Genomic DNA, 26,641 nt, shown 5'->3' with positions numbered 1-26,641 from the left:
TGGAAAAGATCCCTAAGAGCATCGAGTCCAACCCTCTACTCAACACCACCATGGCCACCAGACCATGTCCCCAAGTGTTATGGGGTTCTTGAACACCTCCAGGACTGGGGACTCCACCACCTCCCTGGGCAGCCTGTTCCAATCCCTGACCATGGTCACCACTCTCTGACCATGGTCACCACTCTCATCTGGAATCCACAGCTAAGGATATGATGCAATTTAATAAACCTCAGGGCACCTGAAACTGGGGAGGGAGCTGCTGTGATCCCCCTGAGCCCAGCACTTCCTTATGGCTCCATTTCCTAGCAGCTTGGGGTCTATTCCTCTCACTTACAGGATTAGCTTAAGGAAAGGTGCCAGCAGAGGTAGGATGGGAGGCACTGGAGCACACCCTGAAGGCTTTAAGTTTAAAAAAAAAGGTGATTTGATGAAGCTGAGGTATTTCAGGGGACTTTTGGGGAAGTTCAGGGTGTGTTGGATGCTGCAGTCCCTGAGGGCGTGGGGACAGGGCTGCAGCAAGCTGTCTCCAGCAGCCTTGCAACCCAAAATCCTCTTTACATTTATCTTTCTGACAGCCCAGCCCTGTCTCATGCCCCAGATCCAACCAATAAATGAGCTCCAGAGCTCTGAGTCCTCCCTACAGCACTGTGCCTCAGTTTCCCCTCCCAGTGCAAAGCCTCTCCCCCTGGCAGAGAAGTGGCAGCTTATCCTCACAGCTGGAGGAGAAAATGTGCTTTACACCCCTCCCCACCACTCACCAGCAGCTGCTCTGCTGAGCTGGGTTTAGAAGAGCTCCATCCTGGAACTCCCACTGAGCCTGGGGTGCTGCAGCATCCCTGCCCAGCCAGCCCCACTCAATGTGGCCTCATTACAGGGAGAGGGGGTGGAAGGAATGAAGTGGCAGAAGTCCTTCTCTACTTGTTTCAGGAGGATGAGCCATGGCTCATCCTCCTGAAACAAGTAGAGAAGGACTTCTGTATGGGCAACCACCAGCTGAGCCTCAGTTGCCCCATGCATAAAGCATCAGGCACTCATCAGATTGGCTTCTTGAGGGCTCTGATGAGTGCCCTGGCAAGTCAAAGAATCGTTTAGGTTGGAAGAGACATTCAAGATCATTGAGCCCAACCATCAACCCTACTCTGCCAAGTCCACCACTAAGCCATGTCCCCAAGCACCACATCTCCATGGCTTTGAAACCCCTCCAGGGATGGGGACTCCACCACTGCCCTGGGTCAGGCCTTGACAACCCTTTGGGGGAAGAAATTGTTCTTCATGTCCAACCTAAACCTGGCCTGCTGCAACACAAGGCCATTCCTTCTTGTTCTATCACTCGTTACTTGGGAGAAGAGCCCAACCCCCACTTGGCTCCAACCTCCTCTCAGGGAGCTGCAGAGAGCAATGAGGTCTCCCTCAGCCTCCTCTTCTCCAGGTTGAACACCCCCAGCTCCCTCAGCTGCTCCTCCCCCAGCCCTGTTTTGCAGACCCTTCCCCATCTTCATTGCCCTTCTTTGGGCCAGAAAATCCAGAGCCCAGCTCCATCCAGAGCCAATAACTCTGATATCCCATCCCTAGGGTAGGATCTGGTGGCTCCATGCTGGCAGAACCCTGGGCAAGAACCCTGCCAAAGGCAGAGATGTTATCCCATCCCTAGGGCAGGATCTGGTGGCTCCATGCTGGCAGAACCCATGGCTCAGCTCAAGATGATGCCAAGCTGTGGAGCAGCCACTGGCTCTGCAGGGCTGGGCTGGAGCTGTTGGCATTGAGGTTTGATTCACTCCCACACTGTTTAAACTCTCTGAGGAAACAGCCCCAGGAAACACTCACAACTGGGCCCTAAATCTCCTCAATTGAGGCATGTAAATAATAAATGATACAAGGAGCAGAGGGCTCAGGAGCCAGCCATCCATCTGCTGCCTGTTGACAGAGCTGCTTAGCAGGAGCAGCCTGGGAGGGTTGGGTTCTGGGGACTCCTTGAGCTGGGGGATTACAGAGGGACAGAATTGTTTGGGTTGGGAGAGACTTCTAAGATCACTGAGCCCACTCCTTAACCCAGCACTGCCAGGTCACCACTAAACCATGGCCTTCAGCACCACCTCTCCACAGCTGTGAAGTCCCTCCAGGGATGGGGACTCCACCACTGCCCTGGGCAGCCTCTTCCAGGGCTTGATACCCCTCAAGGGGAAGAAATTGTTCCTTATGTCCAACCTAAACCTCCTCCAGCACAACTTGAGGCTTTCCTCTTGTCCTGTCACTTGTTACTTGGTTGAAGGAACCAACCCCCTCCTGGCTCCAACCTCCTTTCAGGGAGCTGTAGAGAGCAATGAGGTCTCCCCTCAGACTTCTCCTCTCCAGACTCAGCACCCCCAGCTCCCTCAGCTGCTCCTGCCCAGCCCTGTTCTCCAGCCCCTTCCCCAGCTTTGTTACCCTTCCCTGGACCTGCCACTCCTCCCAGTTTTCAATCACCAGCAAACTGGCTGAGGATCCACTCTGTCCCTTCACTGATGGATTGATCTTCATGCAGCCACCACCAGCCACTCACCAGTGGTGGCCCTGAGTGAAGCAAGGGCAGGGAACCAGCCTGGCCATGGAGCTCTCATTGCCTCAAGGTCTCTGCAAGCTCTCATTGCCCTCCACAAGAAACCTGTGAGCAACTCAGGGACCAGCAGCACCCAACCCCCCCCAAGCCCAGGTGAGTAGTAGACCTCAGAGCACCCTCCCCAAGCTCTCCTCCTCCCATGAGGGCTCTTTCCCACATCAATAGCAGCCCCATTAAGGACCTACCTTCATTAAAGCTGGGAAGGGACTTTTTAGGCTATCAGGCAGTGACAGGACTGGGGGGAATGGAACAAAGCTGGAAGTGGGGAGATTCAGACTGGATGTGAGGAAGAAGTTCTTCCCCATGAGAGTGGTGAGAGCCTGGAATGGGTTGTGCAGGGAGGTGGTTGAGGTCCCATCCCTGGAGGTGTTTGCAGCCAGGCTGGATGAGGCTCTGGGCAGCCTGCTGTAGTGTGAGGTGTCCCTGCCCATGGCAGGGGGTTGGAACTGGCTGAGCCTTGTGGTCCCTTCCAACCCTGCCTGATTCTATGATTCTATTCTATGATTAACACCCCCCTGTCCCCCTGCAGCTCTTACTGGGACTCTGCCATCCATGGGAGCTGAAACACTCCTGGGGGTGGAGGGTCAGGAGCCACCCCTCAGCCCACTGCTAATTAAGATAAACCAGCAGCCAATCAATGCAGCCAGTTTCAGCTCCCTCTTAATTAAGCACTCTGTAAGCTATTGATCAGCCCTGAGCTGCCTCTGAGATAATCACAGCAACGAGTGGGCAGCAGCTGTGTGCCCCAGCCCTGCTCCTTCAGATGCCCTCCCAGCCAGGAACTGAAGTGGGCAAGAGCAAGGGATGGGCTCCATCAGCATGTGGTGGTGCCCAGGGAGGAGCATGGCAGCAGGGCACATGTGTGAGCAGCTCCTTGGAGATCTGGAGGTGTCTGGGCTCAGCCCAGAGGCTCTAGGCAGAGCTGGAGGAAAATGAGATGTTTTAGAGGCGTTGGCACCAAATTCAGGTGGGACCACAGCAATGCTGGCAGGGCTGGAAGCCCTCTGCTGTGAGGCCAGGCTGAGAGGGTTGGGGTTGTTCAGCCTGGAGAAGAGAAGGCTCCAAGGAGACCTTCTGGTGGCCTTTCAGTGCTTCAAGGAGCTGAGTGGAAAGCTGGGGACAGAGTTCTGAGCAGGACAAGGGAGGATGGTCTGAACTGAAGGAGGGAGATTCAGACTGGAGACAAGGAACACTTCCAGGGATGAGGCAGCCACAACTGCTCTGGGCAGCCTGCTCCAGTGTCTCACCACAGAACCACACATTTCTTCAGCACCTCCAGGGATGGGGACTCCACCACCTCCCTGGGCAGCCTGTTCCAATCCCTGACCACTCTTGCAGCAAAGAAATTTTTCCTACTCTCCAACCTAAGCCTCCCCTGGCATGATTCCAGGCCGTTTCCTCTCCTATCCCCTGATGCTAGGGAGAAGAGCCCAACCCCCACCTCACTGCAAGCTCCTCTCAGGAGCTGTAGACAGCAATGAGGTCTGCCCTCAGACTTGGCCACCTGTGGCCACAGCTGACCCCAGGGCACACAGGTCTGGGCACTTGGTGGCCTGGCAATCACAGGGATGATTTATCCAGGTCTCCTGCCACAGTGCCCAGGGGAGGTGACATTCACATCACCATGACCCAGGGTGAGGATGCTGGCCCCAGCTGTGGCCTCCAGCCCCCCTGGGCTCGATGTGGGAGGCAGCAGCAACCCCTCCCACACTCCATCCTCTCACCTCCTGGCCATGGAGGTGACACATTTGCTGACACAGACACATCAGGATGTCCTTGCAACGGGTAGAGAGAGATGGGAGCTGGCTCCAGAGCTGGGGGGAATAATCTCCTGGGATGTGGGGATGTGGACAGTCCCTCCATGCTGCTCACTCATGGCCAGCACCTCCCTGAGCCCTCCCAGGCTGCTGAGCCCCACAGCTGGGTGCTGGGTGCTGGGTGACGCTCTGGGGACATCCCTGCTGCTCTCCAGGCCACCACCCAGCCCAAAGACCCTTGAGCCTCACCCTGGGGTCATGCCTGGGGTCATGAGGTGGTGACCCCCATCCCCTAGCTGCCATTCAAGCTGTGCCCCCCTGTGCCCCCCATCTCCAAGATTCCCCAGGGGGGAACCCAGGCATGCAAAGCAGTGGGACAGCAGTGACATGGGGGGGAGGGGCACAGTGGCACAGGGGGCCAGCCCTGTTAATTCACAGTGGGTGACACTGGTCACACAGTCCCTCTGCCCATGGGGACAGCCCTGCCTAGGCCACCACGTGCCCTTCCCTATCCCAGCCCCCCCTCCCCAGTCTCTGCCACCTCAGCTGGGCCCTTTTGGGGCAGAGTGAGAGGAGCTGCAGATCTTTGCTCCTTGGGCACAGCACCTTCAGGGGGCAGGGGGAGGGGGAACAGCCCTTTTGGGGGGCATGGATCCCTTTCCCTTCTTTTTTTCTGGGATAGAAACTCTTCCCATCTTTTCCATCTACACATCCATCCACCTCCCATCTTCTCTTCCCATCCCCATTTTCCCCCCTTTCTAGGACAAATCAGGTGGGAACAGCCCCCTGTGGCTTGCTGAAGCCTCTTGGAATGGTGAAGGGCAGGTTTGCTGCTGCCTGCAGATCTCAGCTCCACATCCCTGGGGAGCCAGCAGCAGAGCAGCTGTGACTTTGGTGAGGGGAAAAAAAATTCCCTAAAAATCCCCTTTTCCACATCCTTGGGGCTGGCTGGGGAGCAGCTTCTGGTTCCTGGGGCATCAACACCCCCCAAGATCTGGAGCAAGCCCCAGTGTGGTCGGGGATCATTTTCCACCCCCATCCTGGCTGTTTGGGGCAGAAATGCTCCAATTTTAGGTTTGGGCTAAAAAATACTGGGATTTAGAGAAAAAAAAATCCCTTGGGAAGAGCTATGGAGCAGGATCTGCCCTGCTAATGGAGTGCCTGATGCTGTTGGTCCCCACTGGGACAATTCCCACAGGTGACCCCACAGCAGATGCAGCATCACTGCATGGGGCTGATGGGGTTCTGGGGACCAGCCAGATCCTGCCCCCCAATTCCCAGCAAGGAACCAAGCCCAGCTCCCAGCCCCAAAGGATGCTCCAGAGCCCTGCATCACCACCCTGAGCACCCCCAGAACCACCTCACCCATCCCCCACCACTCCTCTTTCTGAGGTAGGTGAAGGAACAAACTGGAACCCAGGAGGTTCCATCTGAACAGAAGGAGAAAATTCTTTGGTGTGAGGCTGCTGGAGGCCTGGAGCAGGCTACCCAGAGAGGTTGTGGAGTCTCCTTGTGTGCAGAGCTTCCAACCCCCCCTGGGCATTGTGATCCTGGGCAAGCTGCTGTGGGTGCCCTGCTGGAGCAGGGGGGTTGGATTCTGTGATCTCCCTTCCAACCCCACACTATGCTGGGATGCTCTGATCTCCTGAGCTCCCTTCCAACCCCACACCATGCTGGGATGCTCTGATCTCCTGAGCTCCCTCCCAACCCCACACTATGCTGGGATGCTCTGATCTCCTGAGCTCCCTTCCAACCCCACACTATGCTGGGATGCTCTGATCTCCTGAGCTCCCTCCCAACCCCACACTATGCTGGGATGCTCTGATCTCCTGAGCTCCCTCCCAACCCCACACTATGCTGGGATGCTCTGATCTCCTGAGCTCCCTTCCAACCCCACACTATGCTGGGATGCTCTGATCTCCTGAGCTCCCTTCCAACCCCACACCATTCTATGATTTGATGATTTTGCTAATTTTCACTCTTCCAGTGCCTTCACCCTGCTCCTGGGGAGCCTGAGGAGCCCAAGGAGGGGGTTCCACTGTGGGGCCCCAAGAAGCAGCCAAGCCCCAATGCAGGGCATTGGCTGTGAGCAAACAGTGAGTGAGTGAATGCACAGAAGGTGCAAACACCACTGAGAACTCCACTTAATGAGTTGGAAACAAGTTCTTGACCTACTTCCAACTTGCAAAAGCCTTTGTGGCATCACAGAGGAGAGGAAATTAAAGGCACTGAGCCCTGATTGCCTGCTGGTATTGGTGGGGGGAGGGTGGTGGTGAGCAGGATGCTTCCACCTTTGCCAGGGCAGGTTCAGGCTGGACATGAGGAAAAATTTCTTCCATAAGGGGTTCTCAGGCACTGGCCCAGGCTGCCCAGAGAGGTGGTGGAATCACCATGCCTGGAGGGGTTTCAAAGCCATGGGGATGTGGTGCTGAGGGATGTGGTTTGGTGGCAGTGACTTAGCAGCAGAAGTGGGATTGTGAGCTCTGGGTGAGTGCTTGGATTTGATGATCTCAAAGAGCTCTTCCATCCTCAGCAGTTCTGTTCCTCAAAGAGCTCTTCCAACCTCAGCAGTTCTGTGGTTCCCATGTGGCCCTTGGCCAAGATGCTCAAGGACCCAGCAGCCCCACTGTAAAACAGGGCAGGAAGGAAAAGTGAGGTGATTGAGACTGGAGATGAGGAAGAAATCCTTGACAGTGAGGGTGGGGAGACACTGGGACAGGTTGCCCAGGGAGGCTGTGGATGTCCACCTCCTTGGAGGTGTTCAAGGCCAGGCTGGATGAGGCCTGGAGCAAGCTGGGCTGGTGGGAGGTGTCCCTGCCCATGGCAGTTCTTCAGGGTCCCTTCAGACCTGAACCATTCTGTGCCTCTATGATTCTATGAGAGGCACAAATTGAGTCTTCCCCCAGCTGCTGCAATCCCCCCTGCTGGATGCCAGCAGCTTTTGGAGGCCTCTTTTTGCCCCCCCAGCACCAACATCACTGCACTTAGGAGCTCCCAGCACAGGGCTCCAGCATCCCAGCTCTCCAGGATGAGACTGAGGGCACAGGCAGAGGTTTGGGGTGCACAAAGTCCCTCACCACAGCTCTCCCAGCACCCGCCCAGCACCCAGCCTCTGGGCTCCCTTTCCTCTTCCCTCTTCCCCCACCCTAAGCCTGGTTATTTATTTCATTTCCTGCAGCCAGCAGCGTTGCCATGGGAACGTGGTGGCAGCCCCAGCTGGATGCTCTCATCTAGACACTGGACCCCAGGAGCACAGCACCAGCAACCTGCTCCATGGGCTGGATATGGCCCAGGGTGGGCTGGACCCCTGGGTAGGGGTCACCCAGGGCAGCCAGCCTGGGGTGTACCCAGCACCCCAAAGGGCTGGGGCCACACCAAGCCTTGCACCCTAAAGCTGTGCTCCTGGCTTCATCCATCCCTGGGGGGGGGGTTGTGGAAGGGGGGCTGGGAAATGCAGTCTTGGGGTGGCTAATGGGGATAATAATAATGATAATGATGATGATGATAATAATGATAATGCTACTGCTGAATAATAATAATAATAATAACAGTAATAATAATAATAACAATATTAATAAATAACACCACCACCACCAATAATAATAATAATAATAATAATAATAATAATAATAATAAGAAGAAAAAGAATCATAGAATGATAGGGTTTGGAAGGGCCCTCAAGAGAGCTTCAAGTCCGACCCCAAGAATAATAACAATTAAAAATAATAATTTAAAAAATAATAAAAATAGTAATGAATAATTAAATAATTAAAATTTGATAATAAATAATACTAATAACAACAACAACAACAACAATACTACTACTACTACTACTACTACTACTAATAATAATAATAATAAAACAGAATATTAAGAACAAGAATCATAGAATGACAGTGTTTGGAAGGGCCCTCAAGAGATCTTCAATCTGACCCCAAGAATAATAACCATTAAAAATAATAATTAAAAAAATAAAATTAGTAATGAATAATTAATTAAAAATTAATAGCAATAACAATAACGATAACAATAATAACAACACTACTACTAATAATAGTAATAATAAAAATAGTAATAATAGTAATAATAATAATATAGAAGAAGAAAAATAATCATAGAATGACAGGGTTTGGAAGGGCCCTCAAGAGATCTTCAAGTCTGACCCCAAGAATAATAGCAATTAAAAATAAAAATTAAAAAATAATAAAAATAGTAACAAAGAATTAAATAATTAGAAATTAATAATAAATAATTAAAATAATAATAATAGCGATTATTATAATGATGATGATGATGATCTATCCTTAAAAGTAGCCCCAGGGCTGCAAATTTCCCCTCTGCACAAGGCAGGTCAGACCCAGCCCCCTCTTGTTCTGGCACCATCACAGAGAAGGGAAACTGAGGCCCGGCAGGAGGAGACACACCCAAACCTTCTCAGTGCTCCCCCACGCTGGGAATGCCAAAAGGTGGGATTTGGGCTATGGAGAGGGATGGGATGCTCCATCACCAGGCTCCTCCTGATTCATGCCCCTAAAGCAAAGCCCTTCAGCAACCAGAACTCTGGGTTTGGGTGGATTTGGCTCTTGCCAGCTCTGGTGTGCCCAGTGAGGGCCCACTGAGGGTCATTATTCCCAAAGGAATTCTCAGAGGGAGGGTTTTTTTCCCACAGGAAACATCAGGAATTCCCCCTTTCCCCCTGAGCAGGCTGGTTTAGCTCTACAGCAGTGTCACATCTGTTTAGCTCCAAGGTGCCATCTGTCATCTGCATCCCATCAATGCCAGCGTGAGGCTTTCCCCTTCCTCTTGCCCCCCAGCAAGGAAACATCTCCCTGCTAAGGGGGAGAGAGGGAATCAAAGCAGCTCAATTCCCTGCCTGGCTCTGGCACGATGCCCTCCTGTACCACAGGCTCTATCCCACAGGAAACTGCTCCATCCCTTTGGGAACCACTCAGGAACCCCAAACCCATCCAAGTGTCCTTTTCAGGAGGCAGCTGGAACTCTCCTGTCGACCCCAAGCTCCTTCTGCTCTGCATCCACCCAGCATGACCTTGAAAGTGACCCTGAAACAACCCAGCCCCCTGGGTGGGGAGGCACTCATGGGATGGGGTAAGGAGGTGCCAGCAGTGCCCCTGGCGTCGGGGTAAGTGCCCAAGGAGGCACTTGGCATGGAGGGGAAATTGAGGCATAGGGCTGCCACCCCAGTGGGACCCAGCCACGGAGTCCCATGAGGTTGAGGTGCTTCTGGAAGCTCCAAGGCCACCAGTGACAGCTGGAGAAGGGCTGATCCTGCAGTGCCCACTCTGCTGTGCCTCATTTTACCTGGAAAATGGACTGAGTCCTACCTGGCCCTGCTCAGCACCACACTGGGAGCATTTGCTGTCCTGGCCAGGGTGACCAGCTCCAGCAGAGAAGCTCTAATGGGGAAACTGAGGCACGGAGGGCTGGAGAAAGGCTGTGCCTTGAGGACACCAAGGTGAGAGCTGCTCTGAACCCACAGGAGCTGGGCTGGGGCTGCTGCCTTGGCACAGAGGTGGGATTTGGATTCCTGAATGAGAGCTTTTCTTCTAAATTAGGCCATGAGGAGATCTGGAGGAGAAACGAGCAAGGGCCCCAGGGCTGCAGGAGGAATGGGCCCAGGGCATCAGGGGCACCTGGGGCACAGCCAGGCCACAGCTTCAGGCAGCCCCAAACAGAGAAGTTCAGCTGCAGGTTGGAGCAAATCCATCTGGAAGCAGAGAGGGGAATGAAGCTCTACAGCCCCATGCCATGCCTGGATAATCCCATTTTGTGTCTGGGATGCAGGGGGAGCCTGCTGTCTGTCCATCCCTCCCTCCCTCCCTCCCTCCATCTCTGCCTCCCTCCCTCCCATTCTAACCCATCCCATCCCTCCTATGCATCCTATCCATCACATTACATCCATCCATCTCATCCCACCCCATCCCATCCATCAACCCCATCCATTGTATGCAACCCATCTAATTCATCCATCCCATCTTATCCATCAGTCCCATCCATTTATGCATCTCATGCATTCCATTCATCCCTTATCCATCAATCTATCCCTCCCATGAACCCCATCCGTCCTATCCATCAGTCCCATCCCATCTATCCTGTGCATCCCATGCATCTTATCCATCCTATCCCATCCATCTCATGCCTCCTATGCATCCCATCCATCTTATCCATTAATATCATCCCATGTATCCTATGTATCCCATGCATTCCATCCATCCTATCCAACAATTCCATCACACCCCATCCCATCCTATCTCACCCTCTCCCATGTATCCCATCCATCTTATCCATCCTATCCCATTCCTTCCATGCATCCCAACTACCTTATCCATCCTATCCCATTCCTCCCATGTATCCCAGCTACCTTATCCATCCTATCCCATTCCCCATTCCCCATCCTATCCATCAGTGTCATCCCATTTATCCTACACATGCCATGCACAGGGAAAATGGGAATCCTTCACCCCATCCCACCCCACCCCACAGCAAACATCCTCCCAGCCAGGTCCAACACAGGTCCCTGATCCCCAGCCACCCTGAGAAGCACTCACTGTCTCCTCCCCCTCACTGGGGATTGCTGGCATCAACCCAGCATCCATAGGGATGAGGAGCACCAGGATCAATCAAGCACCTCAGTGAGGCACCAGGCTGCAGGCTGGCCACAGGAGCACAGTGACAGCAACTCCTGGTGACAGGACAGGGGGCAAGGGCTTGAGACTGGAGCAAGGGAGATAAAGAGTGGACAGTAGGAGGAAATTCTGCACAGTGAGGCTGGGGAGAGACTGGCACAGGTTGCCCAGGGAGCTTGTGGCTGTCCCCTCCCTGGAGGGGTTCAAGGCCAGGCTGGATGAGGCCTGGAGCAAGCTGGGCTGGTGGGAGGTGACCCTGCCCATGGCAGGGGGGTTGGCACTGGGAGGCCTTTGGGGTCCCTTCCAACCCAACCCATTCCATGTTTGTATGAACAGAGAGCAAAGCAATCCTCAGCTGCAGGGCTTGAGCCAACACCTCAGACTAACACACTCCAGGTCAGGTTTTAGGCTGAGATGTTCCAGCAACACTGCTCCTGTGCCAGCCACACCAGCACCTCCAGCACTGAGCTGCCATCTCTGAGCCAGCTGAGATGGCTGAAATTGTGCCAGGGGAGGCTTAGGTTGGAGAGGAGGAAAAATTTCTTTCCAGTCAGGGCCTGGAGCAGGCTGCCCAGGGAGGTGGTGGAGTCCCCATGCCTGGAGGTGTTCAAAACACCTGTGGGCATGGCACCTGGGGTCATGGTTTGATGGCCATGGAGGTGTTGGGTTGGTGTTGGACTGGATGATCTCAGAGGCCTTGTCCAACCCAAACCATCCTGTGCTATGCTCCTCCAAGGCTGAGCACACAGTGTCCATGTGTGTGATGTCTGCTGCCACAGCACTGGACAGAACTTGGGCTAGTGGGAGGTATCCACCACCAAACTGCATCCATCACCAGACTGTATCCATCCATCACCAGTCTGTATCCATCCATCACCACATTGCATCCATCACTATTCCAAAGGGAGCCAAAAAATGGGATCTAACTCCCCAGTCTGAGTCTCAGCCACACTCCCAGGACAACCAGCAAAGAGGTGCTGGGAGGAGGAGGAGGAGGAGGCACAAAGCTGCTGCAGGGTCAGTAGGGACATCACAGACATCACAAACCCTTTCCCCTCCTTTCTTTCCCTCACAGCTCTTGAGGTTGATTTTTTTTTTTCTTTCCCTTCTTTTGGGCTGCAACCACTGTCCAGGCTTGGAGTGTGAATTCTGGGGGCAAATTTCACAGAAGGTTGGAAAAGACCTTCGGATGGTGATGAGAAGGTGGCAAGGTACTGGGACAGGTTGCCCAAGGGAATTGTGGAGACTCAAAAGCCTGAAAGTGTTCCAGGCCAGGCTGGATGAGACCCTGAGCAACCTGGGCAGGTGTGAGGTGTCCCTGTCCATGGCAGGGGGGGATTGGAACTGGATGATCTTTGAGATCCCTTCCACTCCAACCCATTCCATGGTTCTTAGCTGACAGAGATCACCCTGGAGGCAATTTCCATGCTAATTCTTCCCAGTGAAGTTCTTCAGCCCAACAGAGCTGCGAGGAGCAGGAGGGAATTTCTCAGGCAGTGCCTGGAAGATGTCATTAATATAAACCAAGAGAGGGGTGGGGTGGAAATAAAAGAAAGAAAGAAAGAAAGAAAGAAATCTACCTCTCTAAAAAAAAAAAAAAAAAAAAAAGCCCCCAAAATATCCAATTTAGTGACTTCTTTAGTGACACCTTTCCTAATCAATCCTCCCAGGAAAAGAAACACTGATTAAAGCCCAGCCCATCGCTATGGAAACCACCGCTCCCTCCTCCCACCTCCCTCCAGGCTGGCAAGGAGAAAATTGGGTGAGGAGAAAAAAAAAAATGATAATAATAACAATAAAAAAAAAAAAATAAATCTGCCTGGTAACAACCCCCCCCTGAAAGAGCTGGGGAGCAAAAAATAATCCCCTGGGGAGCCCAGGAGCCACCAAAGGAGCAGCCGGCGGCAGGCGGTGGGGAGGCGAAACCCAGAGGGGCTCCCAAAATATTGATCCTTAGGGGAGGGAAAAGATGGTTTGGAGGAGGGAGATAAAAAGGGGGCAGCCTGGAGAAGAGAAGGCTTCAGGGAGAGCTTAGAGAAGCCTTCCAGTGCCTGAAGAGGGCTCCAGGAAAGCTGGGGAGGGATTTTTGACAAGGGGTCCTAAGACAAGAAGGTTATGGAAGTGTTGGAGTGGGTCCAGAGCAGGCCATGAAGGTGATCAGAGGACTGGAGAGTCTCCCCTATGGGGACAGGCTGGGAGGGTTGGGACTGATCAGCCTGGAAAAGAGAAGGCTCAGGGGAGACCTTAGAGCAATCTTCCAGTATCTGAAGAGGCTAAAGGAGAGCTGGGGAGGGACTTTGGACAAGGGCTGGGAGTGACAGGATGAGAGACAATGGCTTTGAGCTGGGAGAGGGGAGATGGAGACTGGAGATGGAAGAAGAAATTCCTTAGAGTGAGGCTGGGGAGACACTGGAACAGGTTGTCCAGGAAGACTGTGGATGCCCTTTCCCAATGCCAGGCTGGATGAGGCCTTGAGCAGCCTGGGCTGGTGTTTAGGAGGGACAGGGACCTGCTGGAGAGTCCAATGGAGAGCTACAAGGATGCTGAAGGGACTGGAGTACTGCCTGGGGAGGAGAGGCTGAGAGCCCTGGGGCTGTGCAGTCTGGAAAAGAGAAGACTTAGAGGAGATTTAACAAATGTTTATAAATATCTGAGGGCTGGGGGTCAGGAGGCAGGGGACAGGCTCTGCTCACTTGCTCCCTGGGATAGGACAAGGAGCAATGGATGTAAGCTGCAGCACAGGAGGTTCCACCTCAACACAAGGGGGAAATTCACAGAGCCCTGGAGCAGGCTCCCCAGAGAGGTTGTGGAGTCTCCTTCTCTGGAGGCTTTCAAGGTCCATCTGGATGTGTTCCTGTGTGACCTGAGCTGGATTCTATGGTCCTGCTCTGGCAGGGGGGTTGGACTGGATGATCTCTTTGGGTCCCTTCCAACCCCTGACATCCTGGGATCCTGTGATCTGTGGTGGGAGGTGTCCCTGCCCCTGGCAGGAGGGTTGGAACTGGATGATCTTTGAGGTCCCTTCCAACCCAACCCATTCTGTGCTTCTATGGTCTGCAGGTGGTACCCAGGGGTGCACCCACCCAGCCCTGCAAACAGGACTGTGTACTCCTGGACTTGTCCAAATGTTTAGGCTTGACATACAGGATAAAACCACCCTGAGATGCAGGCTGAACTGCCCAGCATCCCATGGGGAGGTAGCTGCCAGCACAAAAGGGATTTATAGGATAAATCTTGTGAGTTTCCCTCTCCTTGGGGTGATTCCCCAACCAACAGCAGCCACAACATCTGGTGAGGAGCATCACTGCCTGCTGCAGGCAGGGCTGTCATGGCCATGCCCATCCTTGGATGAGTGAAACCCTCACAGGCCAGTTTCTGGGAGAGGTGAGGATTTATTCTTGTTCCTACACTGAAAAACAGCCCCAAGCTTCTTTCTGGATGTGCTCCTGGCTGGATGTGCTCCTGGCTGGATGTGCTCAGCACTCCAAAGGGAGAAGATACTTGAGGCATCCATGGGTGCTGGCCAGACAAGGATAAATTTTCCCATGGGTGGAATTCCAAAGCACCCAGGTGGTAAGAAGCAGTGAGCAGCACAGAAAAGGACCTGGCTGATTCCCCAAGCACCTGTGATGGGTTTTGTGGTGCTTTAAGAAGTGAAGTTCTATCCAGGCCATCATTAGTGCCACTTGTTAGCTACTGAGGGATTAAACACCAATCCAACAGGGCTTCCTTAAATTCCCCCCATCTCCACCACCATCACCATGACCAAGGATGGGATGGACCCCAACTTCCCCATGGTCCAGCCCAGAGCTGCAGTCCCACAGGGCCACAGTATCCAACTGCTGCCATCCTCACCCCATCCACCCACATCCCACAGGATGGGATCCCAGAACCATCCAGTTCCAACCCCCTGCCATGGGCAGGGACACCTCCTGCTGGATCAGGTTGCTCAAAGCCTCATCCAACCTGGTCTTAAACACTCCAGGGATCTCCAGGATTCACAGACTCACAGATTGCATCAGGTTGGAAGGGACTCTCCAAGGGCATCTTGTCCACCCCCCCTGCAGGCAGCAGGGACAGCTCCAACTGAATCAGGCTGCCCAGGCCACACCCAGTCTGATCTTGAATGTCTCCAGGGATGGAGCCTCCACCACCTCCCTGGGCAGCCTGTTCCAGTGTCTCCCCACCTTCATTGTGCAGAACTTTCTCCTGATGTCCAACCTAACTCTGCCCTGCTCCACTTTCAAACCATTGTCCCTCCTCCTATCCCCACAGCCCCTTCTGAACAGTCCCTCCCCACCTGCCTGTAGGTCCCCTTCAGATCTTGAAATGCAGCTCTAAGGTGTCCCTGGAGCCTTCTCTCCTTCAGGCTGCACAGCCCCAAATCTCCCAGCCTGTCCCCATAGCAGAGGTGCTCCAGCCCTCTGATCATCTTCCTGGCCTCCTCTGGACCCTCTCCAGCAGCTCCAGGTCCTTCTTATGTTGGGGAGCACCAGAGCTAGACACAGCCCTGCAGGGGAGGTCTCATCAGAGCAGAGTGGCAGAATTGGATGTGCTGTCCTAATAAAGCCACAAACCTGAACATCTGGAGCAATTCCTTTAGCAAAGGGATGCTCCAAGCCACCAACACCTTCCCCACTCACGGCCAGGAGGGTTCCACCCAGCACCTTCTCAGTGCTTAGCAGCTGCAGGGGCTGGCAGCTCATTAGAGGCTCCTTAAGCATCCCTCACAATCGCTGCCGTTAATTGCTTTGGCCTCTTTTCATAGCCACCGCGTTCGGGAGAGGTTTGTTGGGGTTGCTTTTAACCCCTTTGTTCATGCAGCTGGAGAGGGAGCTGCCGGGGCCGGTCCAGCCCAGCGCCCGCCCCGGGGCCGCTCCGCTCGGCTGCCTCCGCTAATGACAAGCGCGACGCAGGGATGCCACCGCGGGGGACAGCGCCGGGGCTGAGCAGGGGGACAAGGCCACCAGAGCATCGCCAACCCTGGCCAGCACTCCCCCGAGCATCCAGCCCAGCCCCCCGGCACTGGGGCCAGCCCCACATGGAGCAGCCCCTCCAAAGCCTGGGGTTTGACCCCATAACCACAGGGGATGGATTTGCCAGCTGGGTGATGGGTGCTGTGCCAAGCTACCCTGCATTCTGGGGGCACCCACAGGAGGGCTGAATCAGAGAATCACTGAAGGCTCCTTTGAAACTCCCCCAGTCCAACCCCCTGCAGTCAGCAGGGACGTCAGCAGCTAGAGCAGGATGCTCAGAGCCCCAACCAACCTGACCTGGAATGGTGCCAGGGATGGGCATCTCCCACCTCTCTGGGCTGCCTGGGTCAGGGTCTCACCACCCTCAGCATCAAAAACGCCCCCCTTGGATCTAGGCTAAAGGATGAGGATTTCCATCTCAAAACACAGGGGAGGGCTCCTGGAGACCCAGAGGGATCCCTCCTAGACACAGGATCAATGCTCCCAGGATCAATGCTTCCTAGAGACCCCCAAGAGAAATGGGGCTGTGCCCACCTCCCCCTGCTCCATCCCCTTCTCTGCTGGCTGGGGGACACCAACCCCACCAGCAAGGCTGCTAAGGAGGACAGCACTAATTGCTGGGCAGGCAGCGAGCCCCTGCCCCATGTATAATTCAAGCCCCTTTGTCAGGGCTGGGTTTGCTTTGTCTGACAAGTGTCACCTCCCCAGGGGACCCCTCCCCGAGCCAACCACCAAGCAGCTCCTTCTTTGAGGGGGGCTTGATGAAAAATAATTAGAGCCTGGAGCTGCTGCAAGGCAGGAGGTGAGGTCAGGGTCATTAGCAGGGTCGTTAATGGGGTTGGCATCACCCTCAGTGAGAGAGAAGATGAAGCAGGGGGACATGGGGAGAGCTCTGGAGCTGTGTGTGGGCACCCCAGGAAATGATGTGGGCAATAATCCTGTGTCTGTGCCACATGAGGACCCCAGGAGTCCCCCCAAGTCCTGTGCCCAGGCCAGGGATGCTGCTGGACTGGGTCATCCCCCTGGAATTTGGAGGTGGAAATCCTTATCCCTCCTGCTGGTGCACCTCAAAGAGGGATGGGTTGGGGCAGCAGCACCCTGTGGGTGCCAAAGTTTGGGCAGCACCCCATGGTGGGGTGGGAGAGCTCATGGGTGATGGGGAGGACTTGCACCCAATGGGGCACAGACCAACCCAAAATGGGTGAGGGTGTCCCTAAAGACTGCCCCTGGCACCCACTGGAGCCCCAGCTGGACACCCCCCCCCCCAATTTACCATGGCATCACTCTCCTGTGTGTGCCAACCCAGCTGTCCCCAGCACCCTGCCTGTCACCAGTGCTGAGCTCAGCCCCACAGCTCAGGGCCAAATCCAGGCTGGGCTTAAGGGGCAGCAGGTTGAATCTGGTGAGATGCTGCCCAAGGAAGGTTGGTGGCCCTGGGCATGGGACAGGGATGTCCTCCCACCATGCTGCAAGGGACCACAGGGACTTGGCCCAGGCTCTGCTCACTGTCACTGCACAACTGTTGAGCTTCGGGGGGGGGGAAACAATTCAAAACACAGAAGTAAAGCCCCTGCTGATCAGTGAGTGAGTGCTGAGCAGGTGACAGCAGCCTGCTGCTGCCACATCAGATCTGTGCTTGGAGCCACCACAGACACCATCCCCAGAGACACAATTCCCAGAGATGTGATTCCCAATGCCGTGATTCCCAGAGATGTGATTCTCAGAAGGTGCCTCCCCCTCCCTCCAGCTCTGCCTCATTCCCCCGCAACCCCCAGCCCCAGGGAAAAGGGGGTGACATCCAGGGTGTCCCCCAGAGCAAAGGGCAAGGCAATGTGACCATGGCCAGGGCTGCAGTAGCAGAGCCAGGGGACAGAGGGGACCAAGGCATGGCCTAGGATGGGCACCAGGCCCCTCAGCCCTTGGGGGTGAGCCCCACTCCCTGTGAGCTCCATGCCTGGTCCCAGCCTGCCCCACAGCATCATCCCCACAATGTCCCTCCTGAAGCCCATCTGTGGTACCCATGGCCATAGGGTTCCTTACAGCCACACTGCCATGCCAGGGGGATGCCACCCTCCAGCGAGCCCCCCAGTGCCATCTGCAGCCCTGGGGAGCCAAGAGACACGAGAGACCCCTCCCCTCCCCTCCAACCTTGCTGCACTCTGACCACCCCACTGCGCCCCACACTGCTGTGGGGATTCAATGCCAGCCCTGTGCCACTCCAGTGCCCGTCCCGGGGTTCCTGCTGTGTCCTCCCTGAGCTGAGCCAGATGCTCCAAGAAGGGGCCAGGAAGGGAACATTTTGCCTGCGAGTCGCGGCAGCTGCCGAGGGGAATTGGCGAGCGGGCGGTGACTGGCTGGAAGGGGCGGCAGAGGAGGGGACAGGAGGCGGGGGGCATCCGGTGTGCAGATGGGAAGGCCGTGCCCCGGGGGCATGCCAGGCTGTCGGGGAGGGTCAGGGGGACAGGGCTGAGCCAAAACAGGAGGGGAAAAAAACAGAGAAAATATCAACTGGGGACTGGAGAGGGTCAGTGCAAAGCTGCCCACCCCCTGCCTGGGTCCCCTCCCGGGGCCGGGGGACAGGGCGCAAGGGAGCAGCGACCTTGGCTGAACCCCACGGCCACAGCCACGCTGCCCAGCCTCCCACTGCTGCTGGTCATTCGGTGAGAGGAGGAGGAGGAGGGAGAGGAGGAGGAGGAGGAGGAGGAGGTGGGGAGGATATGCTGCAGGAGAGAGCCCCGAGGGGAAGGGACAAGGATTCTCAGCTTGACATTTCCAGGCAACAGCTGAGAGACCACCATTAATCTGAGCCATTACTGCTCAGGAGTGGAGAGCAGACAGCTTCTCCCTGGGCTCACACTGGCCTCAGTACCTCTCACTGTGCTGACCCAGCATCCTCTGCTGCCAGCCTGAGCATCCTCCACAATCACCCAGAGCATCCCCCACCCCCCCAGCATCCTGCACAATCACCCAGAGCATCCCCCACCCCCCCAGCATCCTGCACAATCACCCAGAGCATCCCCCACCCCCCCAGCATCCTCCACAATCACCCAGAGCATCCCCCACCCCCCAGCATCCTGCACAATCACCCAGAGCATCCCCCACCCTCCCAGCATCCTCCAATCACCCAGAGCATCCCCCACCCCCCCAGCATCCTCCACAATCACCCAGAGCATCCCCCACCCTCCCAGCATCCTCCAATCACCCAGAGCATCCCCCACCCCCCCAGCATCCTCCACAATCACCCAGAGCATCCCCCACCCCCCCAGCATCCTCCACAATCACCCAGAGCACCCTCCACTCCCCCAGCATCCTCCACAATCACCCAGAGCATCCTGCACCCCCCAGCATCCTCCACAATCACCCAGAGCATCCCCCACCCCCCCAGCATCCTGCACAATCACCCAGAGCATCCTCCACTCCCCAGCATCCTCCACAATCACCCAGAGCATCCTCCACTCCCCCAGCATCCTCCACAATCACCCAGAGCATCCTCCACTCCCCCAGCATCCTCCACAATCACCCAGAGCATCCCCCACTCCCCCAGCATCCTCCACAATCACCCAGAGCATCCTGCACCCCCCAGCATCCTCCACAATCACCCAGAGCATCCCCCACCCTCCCAGCATCCTCCAATCACCCAGAGCATCCTCCACTCCCCCAGCATCCTCCACAATCACCCAGAGCATCCTCCACTCCCCCAGCATCCTCCACAATCACCCAGAGCATCCTGCACCCCCCCAGCATCCTCCACAATCACCCAGAGCATTCCCCACTCCCCCAGCATCCTCCACAATCACCCAGAGCATCCTGCACCCCCCCAGCATCCTCCACAATCATCCAGAGCATCCTCCACTCCCCAGCATCCTCCACAATCACCCAGAGCATCCCCCACTCCCCCAGCATCCTCCACAATCATCCAGAGCATCCTGCACCCCCCAGCATCCTCCACAATCACCCAGAGCATCCTCCACTCCCCCAGCATCCTCCACAATCACCCAGAGCATCCTCCACTCCCCCAGCATCCTCCACAATCACCCAGAGCATCCTCCACTCCCCCAGCATCCTCCACAATCACCCAGAGCATCCCCCACTCCCCCAGCATCCTCCAATCACCCAGAGCATCCCCACTCCCCCAGCATCCTCCACAATCACCCAGAGCATCCTGCACCCCCCAGCATCCTCCACAATCACCCAGAGCATCCTCCACTCCCCAGCATCCTCCACAATCACCCAGAGCATTCCCCACTCCCCCAGCATCCTCCACAATCACCCAGAGCATCCTGCACCCCCCCAGCATCCTCCACAATCACCCAGAGCATCCTCCACTCCCCAGCATCCTCCACAATCACCCAGAGCATCCCCCACTCCCCCAGCATCCTCCACAATCACCCAGAGCATCCTGCACCCCCCAGCATCCTCCACAATCACCCAGAGCATCCCCCACTCCCCCAGCATCCTCCACAATCACCCAGAGCATCCTCCACTCCCCCAGCATCCTCCACAATCACCCAGAGCATCCCCCACTCCCCCAGCATCCTCCACAATCACCCAGAGCATTCCCCACTCCCCCAGCATCCTCTAGCATCGCCCAGAGCATCCTCCAGGATCACCCAGAGCATCCTCCTGGATCACTCAGAGCATCCTCCTCTCCCCCAGGGTCATCCAGAGCATCCTCCACTCCCTCAGCATCCTCCAGGATCACACCAAGTACTCTCCCCTCCCACCCTGAGCATCCTCCACGATCATCTCAAGCATCCTCCTCCATCACCCTCAGCATCCTTGGCTTCCATCTGAGCATCCTCCATCATGACCCCAAACATCCTCCACTCCTCTGGGACACTTCCACCCTGGCCTTTGTACCAGGCTGTCCCTGCAGGATGGCACCAGGAGTCAAGGTGCCAGAGGCACCACTCCAGTGCCATGTCCATGGCTCCTTGAGCCCCAGACTGGGACAGTTCCTGAGGCAAACCCAGGCCATTCCCAGCCCTTTAGCTTCCCAATCCCTCCCAGCAAAGATCTTTTGTCTTTCCCTCCCCAGCAAAGCTGCCCTGCACTGCCTCTTCTCTGGCTCCCAGTGCTCCCAGCATCCCCAGCACACAGGTGACTGGAAAGGGCCTCACTATTGATCCTGTCATGGGAAGAGATCAGACTGACCCAGAGCATTAATTAGCCCTAATCAAGGTAATTAGCCCCAGAGCCAAGCACCAGGTCAGCTCTCAGAGCTTGCTCCCTACCCTGCCTTTGGCTGTGTCCCTGTGTGGCTGTCACCCTGGACCCTGGGTGTGCCCTGCTGCCAGTCTGGGCAGTGAGGATGATGAAGGTGCTGGGGCACAGCCATGCCAGGAGCCCACAGCCATGCCAGGAGCCCACAGCTCAGGCAGTGCTGGTGGCTTTGCAGTGCCACTGTTGCCACCACCAGCCCCGGGGTGCCCGAGGGATGCACCATGCTGCAGTGTCACCTCCTCCAGCATCCCCCCCAAGGGGACAGGTCCCCCTGGCTGGGTCAGGGGCAGGACATGGCCCTGGTGTCCAATGTGCACGAGTGCCTGTGGCAAAGGGCTGTGTGGGATGCCCCCAGGTTGAGTGATTCCTCAACCACCCCCACCAGGGCCTGCAAACAGCTCCCAGCTCAGCCTGGGGGGTCCTAGCAGCCCCAGGGGGATGCAGCAGGAATTGCTGCACCCCCAGACATATGTGGACTCCACAGCCATGCTGCACCCCCTGCAACCCCCCCTCCTTCAAGCTCCTGCTTCCCAAACCCCCCAACATCACCCAGAGCTGCAGAGCCCCCCCAGCACCCACACCTAGACCCCAGCTCCCTGTGGGCTCCCAGCAGCTGATCCCTGATGGGGAAGGGGTGAAAGTGGGGGGGTGGCCTTTGAGGGTTGAAAAGCAGAGTTCTGTGCCCTCACAGCTCAGTCTGTGTCTGGGGACCACAGAGATGAGAAGTTTGACCTGGGAGGGGTCCCCTTGTGCAGCCAAAGCTCCTTGAGGGGTGGCAGCAGGGTGGCCCTTGGCCAACACAGGACCAAGCTGCCATGAGTCCTCCTGGGGAACCTCCACAGATCCCCCAGGGGGCTGGCAGGACACTCCCTGTCCCCATTCCACCCCGTGGTGTCCCCCCCCAGGGCTCATGAAACAGCATCAGGAGGATTTTCTTGATTCCTCTCTTGCCTCAAGGCATGAACTGATGGAGGCCACGAGGGAGCACACAGGGACAGGAGCAATGGGGAAAGAACCTGCCTGGAGGGCTTCCCTCTTCAGTGGGGCTCCCCTACAGCCCCCCCAAACTTCTGCACACTCTTGGGCACCACAGCAGCCCAAATGAATCCCCCTTAACCCATCCCACATCCTGCACCCCTCCAAAACACAGCCCCAGCCCTCCTGCATCCTTCCCTTGCAGCTCCTGCTTCCCAACCCCCCCAGAACCACTGGGATGGCTCCAGCCCCCCAACACCATGCTGAACCCCCCAACACAGTGCTGAGCCCCTCAAAACAATGCTGAGCCCCCCCAAACAATGCTGAGCCCCCCAACACCATGCTGAACCCCCCAACACAGTGCTGAGCCCCTCAAAACAATGCTGAGCCCCCCCAAACAATGCTGAGCCCCCCAACACCATGCTGAACCCCCCAACACAGTGCTGAGCCCCTCAAAACAATGCTGAGCCCCCCCAAACAATGCTGAGCCCCCCGACACAGTGCTGAACCCCCCAACACAGTGCTGAGCCCCTCAAAACAATGCTGAGCCCCCCAAAACCATGCTGAACCCCTCAACACAGTGCTGAGCCCCTCAAAACAATGCTGAGCCCCCCCAAACAATGCTGAGCCCCCCGACACAGTGCTGAACCCCTCAACATCATCCTGAGCCCCTCAAAACAATGCTGAGCCCCCCAAAACAATGCTGAACCCCCCAACACCATCCTGAGCCCCCCAAAACAATGCTGAGCCCCCCAACAAAATGCTGAGCCCCCCAACACCATCCTGAGCCCCCCAAAACAATGCTGAGCCCCCCAACACAATGCTGAGCCCCCCAACACCATCCTGAGCCCCCCAAAACAATGCTGAACCCCCCAAAACAATGCTGAGCCCAACACCATCCTGAGCCCCCCAACACCATGCTGAGCCCCCCAACACCATGCTGAGCCCCCCAAAACAATGCTGAACCCCCCAATGCAATGCTGAACCCCTCAACACCATGCTGAGCCCCCCAACACCATGCCGAGCCCCCACCACCATGCTGAGCCCCCCACCACAATGCTGAACCCCAACACCATGCTGAACCCCCCAACACCTTCCTGAGCCTCCCAACAAGCTGAGCTCCCCAACACTACACCAAGCCCCACTACTCCCTGTGGGCTCCCAGCAGCTGATCCCTGATGGGCAAGGGGGAAAATTACCCCACTGTGGGTCCCTGTGGCACCTGCCAGCCCAGTGTGGGTCCCTATGGCACCTCCCAGCCCAGTCTGGGTCCCTGTGGCACCTCCCAGCCCAGTCTGGGTCCTTGTGGCACCTCCCAGCCCAGTGTGGGTCCCTGTGGCACCTGCCAGCCCAGTCTGGGTCCCTGTGGCACCTCCCAGCCCAGTCTGGGTCCCTATGGCACCTCCCAGCCCAGTCTGGGTCCCTGTGGCACCTCCCAGCCCGGTCGGGGTCCCTGTGGCACCTCCCAGCCCAGTCTGGGTCCCTGTGGCACCTCCCAGCCCAGTCTGGGTCCCTATGGCACCTCCCAGCCCAGTCTGGGTCCCTATGGCACCTGCCAGCCCAGTGTGGGTCCCTGTGGCACCTGCCAGCCCAGTGTGGGTCCCTGTGGCACCTGCCAGCCCAGTGTGGGTCCCTGTGGCACCTCCCAGCCCAGTCTGGCTCCCTGTGGCACCTGCCAGCCCAGTCTGGGTCCCTATGGCACCTCCCAGCCCAGTCTGGGTCCCTGTGGCACCTCCCAGCCCAGTCGGGGTCCCTGTGGCACCTGCCAGCCCAGTCTGGGTCCCTGTGGCACCTCCCAGCCCAGTGTGGGTCCCTGTGGCACCTGCCAGCCCAGTCTGGGTCCCTATGGCACCTCCCAGCCCAGTCTGGGTCCCTGTGGCACCTGCCAGCCCAGTGTGGGTCCCTGTGGCACCTCCCAGCCCGGTCGGGGTCCCTGTGGCACCTCCCAGCCCAGTCTGGGTCCCTGTGGCACCTCCCAGCCCAGTCTGGGTCCCTATGGCACCTCCCAGCCCAGTCTGGGTCCCTATGGCACCTGCCAGCCCAGTGTGGGTCCCTGTGGCACCTCCCAGCCCAGTCTGGCTCCCTGTGGCACCTGCCAGCCCAGTGTGGGTCCCTATGGCACCTCCCAGCCCAGTCTGGGTCCCTGTGGCACCTGCCAGCCCAGTGTGGGTCCCTGTGGCACCTGCCAGCCCAGTCTGGGTCCCTATGGCACCTCCCAGCCCAGTCTGGGTCCCTGTGGCACCTGCCAGCCCAGTCTGGGTCCCTGTGGCACCTCCTAGCCCAGTCTGGGTCCCTGTGGCACCTGCCAGCCCAGTGTGGGTCCCTGTGGCACCTGCCAGCCCAGTCTGGGTCCCTGTGGCACCTCCCAGCCCAGTGCAGGGGCAACTGGTTGCACAAACCATTACTGAACACCAGGGTGAGAGGTGTCAGGCTGTGACCTGATCTAGCTGGGGACAGCCCTGCTGACTGCAGGGGGGGTTGGGTGAGATGACCTTCGAGGGTCCCTTCCAACCTGATGCATTCTGTGGCCCCCATGGGGCTGGGAGGGCTGGCAGGGGGCAGGGGGGGCCACATCCTGCCTCATCACTCCCAGCCTGGTGCAGGCAGAGCAGCACTTGGGCAGTTGTGTGGTTTGGGGTTTTTTTTTTTTTTCCCCTCCCCTAAATCTCTTTCTGCTGCAGAGCAAACCCCGAAGCCAGGTGAAATTTCCCAGCTAAGCAGACAGGAGCTGTTATTAATCTTATTAATAAAGCTCTTGGGGTTTAATGTCCTGTTTCAACACGAGAGGGGCTGCTGCCTGCCAACTTTGCCTTCCCAGTTTTCCAGGCTGTTACACACAGCTTCTGGAAATTGAAATAAAGAGCTGCCTCCAGCAGGGGAGGGGAAGAAGAGCCTGAGGGGCTCATCCTCACCCCTCTGCCCACCTGAGCAGCCCTTGGGATTGCAGAATCCTAGAATTGTTTCAGTTGGAAAAGACCTCCAAGATCATCCAGGCCAACCCTCCACCCAACCCCACCATGGCCATCAAACCATGGCCCCAGGTACCAAGGCCACAGGTACCATGGCCCCAGGTTTCTTCAACACCTGCAGGGATGGGGACTCCACCACCTCCCTGAGCAGCCTGTGCCAATCCCTGACCACTCCTGGCCCCAGCCTCTTGCCCCCCACCCTTTAGCTCTTGCTGAGCTTTGCTCAGATCCCCTCTGGGGCTGCTCTTCTCCAGGCTCAGCACCCCCAGGGCTCTCAGCACCCCCAGGGCTCTCAGCCTTTGCTCCTCACAGAGCTGCTCCAGGCCCCTCAGCATCTTCAGAGCCTCCCCTGGACTCTCTGCAGTAGTTCCCTGTCTCTCTCCAACTGGGGAGCTCAGAACTGGACACAATACTCCAGATGTGGCTTCACCAGGGCAGAATAGAGGGGAAGGAAATCCTCCCTTGACCTGCTGGCCATATGCTTCTTGCTGCCCCTCAGGACATCACAGCCCTACAAGACCACCTTGCTGACTTGTGGGGAACTTGTTGTCCCCCAGCACTCCCAGGTCCTTCTCTGCAGAGCTGCTTCCCAGCAGGTCTCCCCTCCCCCTGTACAGCTGCAGGAGGTTGTTCCTCCCCATGTGCAGGACCCTGCTCTTGGCCTGGTTGAACTCCAGGAGGTTCCTCTGCCCAGCTCTCCAGCCTGGCCAGGTGGGGCTGAATGGCAGCACAGCCTGAGGGCTGCCAACCACTCCTTCCAGTTTTCAATCACCAGCAACCTGGCTGAGGTTCCACTCTGTCCCTTCACCCACACCACTGCTGGATTGATTTTCATGCAGCCACCACCAGCCACTCACCAGTGGTGGCCCTGAACGAAGCAAGAGCAGGGAGCCAGCCTGGCCCTGGTGCTCAGCATCACCTCAGGACCTCTGCAAGCTCTCAGTCCCTGTGTTGGCTCCAATGTTGGTTTTATTCCTCTTCCTCTTTCTTGCTATCACTGCAAGGACCACCATTGATTTTTCATAGCATTATTTTTTTTTTCTCCTAGCAGAAAGCCACCTGGGATGGACTCAAATTGCTTATCAGCATCTAAACACTTACAGCAGCTCCATCTCTTTCAGCAGCCAAACTTCAGCAGCTCAATAAGAGACAAGATCAAGTCTGGCTGGGCAAGCCACATGCTCCCAGACTCCATTTAGGCCACCAGGCTTTGCTGAGCACATCATGCCCCAGCCTTTACTCCCCAGGCTCACAGCTTCAGTGTCAGCTCTGTTCATAGAATCACAGAATGGCTCAGGTTGGAAGGGACCTCTGAGATCATCTACTCCAACCTCCTTGCCATGGGATACCTCTCAGCTAGACTTGGTTGCTCAAAGCCTCATCCAGCCTGGCCTTGAACACCTCCAGGGAGGGGGCAGCCACAACCTCCCTGGGCAACCTGTTCCAGAGTCTCACCTCCCCTGTACTTGAAGAACTTCCTCAGCTCCAGTCTAACCCTGAT

This window comes from Indicator indicator, chromosome 33, assembly GCF_027791375.1.
Source record: "Indicator indicator isolate 239-I01 chromosome 33, UM_Iind_1.1, whole genome shotgun sequence".
Lineage (NCBI taxonomy): Eukaryota > Metazoa > Chordata > Aves > Piciformes > Indicatoridae > Indicator > Indicator indicator.
The sequence above is the reverse complement of the archived record's forward strand: the minus strand, read 5'-3'. Positions refer to the sequence as shown.